This window comes from Oryx dammah, unplaced genomic scaffold (assembly GCF_014754425.2).
Source record: "Oryx dammah isolate SB20612 unplaced genomic scaffold, SCBI_Odam_1.1 HiC_scaffold_15, whole genome shotgun sequence".
NCBI classification, from domain to species: Eukaryota; Metazoa; Chordata; class Mammalia; order Artiodactyla; family Bovidae; genus Oryx; species Oryx dammah.
Window position 1 is genome coordinate 48,714,027 of NW_024070199.1, and position 1,924 is coordinate 48,715,950.

At 64.7% G+C, this 1,924-nt stretch overlaps 1 protein-coding gene across 1 annotated transcript in view; it reads right to left on the reverse strand.

Moving 5' to 3' along the window:
- The window catches only part of AP2A2 (adaptor related protein complex 2 subunit alpha 2), a 36,305-nt gene that overhangs the window by 29,093 nt on the left and 5,288 nt on the right, over positions 1-1,924 (reverse strand). The gene's annotated exons all lie outside the window — the stretch shown is intronic.

Genomic DNA, 1,924 nt, shown 5'->3' on the forward strand with positions numbered 1-1,924 from the left:
CCTTGGGGGGCTCCGAGACCCCCGTCCTTCCAGCCAGCCAGCGGGACACCTTACCTGGGGAGCTCTGAGACCCCCGTCCTTCTCAGCAGCAAGCTGCATGCTACTTAATGATCAAGCAACATCGAGTCAGAGCGGACCTGGCTCCCTGCTCCTCCCACTGCGGGAAGCCAGCTCACTGCTTCCCGACGGGACCCCTGCCCCGTCCCCGCAGGAGAGCATCTGAACTGAGGGCACAGGGCCCAGGCGACTGCGCCTCACCCCACATGGCTGCCCCTCAAGCACGAGCCCGCTCGCCACCACCTCTGGAAGCCGCCTCCGATGAGCAGCCGGAAGTGCTGCCCGCCCCTCACCCCTGGAGAGCGGCCCCGGCCGCAGGAACAGAGCCAGGCTGCGTGCGGGACGCAGAGACTCACAGACACACTAGACGCCGAGCGCCCAGAAAGGGCAATCACGGCCACAGCAGTCAGGAGTCTTGGCCCTCGTGCTGCCGCGAGGCAGGAAGAGAGCCAGTGTCTCCAGGGCGAGGCGTCTGAGCCGGTGCTGCACGACTCCCACCTGGGACCCTTGTTCACCTTCTCTCACAGAGACCCATTCCACCCTGGCCCTAACCCTCAGCGGGCACCTGCCTACGTTCAGGCGGGGGACAGCAATACGCCGAGTGTGGACCAAGAGGGGGCCCCACGGCCCCCGGGCCCAGTCTGCGTGGCCCAGGCTGTGAGCTGCTGCGGGGCTGAGGTACCAGCGCATCCACCCAGGACCCCACAGGCCCAACTGCACTCAACTGTTCCACCACGTAAGGACCACCGCACACCCACTGGGAAAACCAAGGCCTAACTGTTAGCCGTACCACATGCGGGCAAGAACGTGGAGGAGCTGGGAACTCACACTCAGCTGAGCAGGCACAAAACGGGGCAGCCACTCTGGAAAATACGGGACAGGTTCTTAAAAGGTCAAACATGCACCCATCAAGCGAGCGCGCGGCTCCACCCTCAGGCACCTTCCTGAAGGGAAGGACACCACGCGTCTACACCAGCCGCACACACGGGACTCGCAGCAGCTCCACGCCGCCCACGGGGAGCCAGCACCACACGCAGCCCGCCAAGACGCGGGCGGATGGCGAAGGCACACTCGAAGTCAGTGAGCAGACGCGGCGGCCTCTGCCCAAGACGAGCAGCAGGACGCGCTGCCAGGGACGCGAGGGGGCGCTCCCCGGGACCGGGCTCCACCCTGGCTGCAGGGGCAGCTGCATGAACACTTGCATCTGCTAAAACCCACAGTGCGCACTCGTCTCTCAGAAAGCCAATTTAAAAAAATTACTGTCAGAATCTCCCAGAAAAAAAAGCGAAAAATTAAAGCACACAGGCCAAGGGATGGCCAGCACTGAAGCCGTGCAGGCCGCCAGGTGGGAGGACGGATGAGTGAGCCCGCGACGCACGCACTCACGCTCCGAGGAAAAGTGTTTTTTCCACGTCTCCTACGCCTGTAAGAACACACACTCCTTACAGAAACTCCCTTCATTCGTCTTTCTGCCCCAGCACCTGGGACAAGCGAGCACTCAGCAGTGAATGAACTCGTGAAGACATCCCCTGAAGGCCAGCCCCGAGACGACACGCGTGCCCCCCGACAGGACAGCACAGCGGCCGTCTCTAGAAGCCCCAAGACCGAGGGCAGGCCCGCAGCGTCCACAAGCAGCCCGAGCCCCGCTCCTGAGCTTCCAGGCCAGCCGGGCAGCCAGGGCAGGGGTGCAGGGCTGCCCAGGGAAGACCAGCGGCCGCCTTCAGGCTTCGACGGGGAGGCTGCGCACGAGACTGTGCCCGCCGGTTCCGTCGTGGACCCGGTCTCACGTGGACACTGCCCTGGCGCCAGGCCCCGTCCACGCCTCCTGCTCCAGCTGTCTGTCGGCCAGGACCCCAGGCCCCGTGCA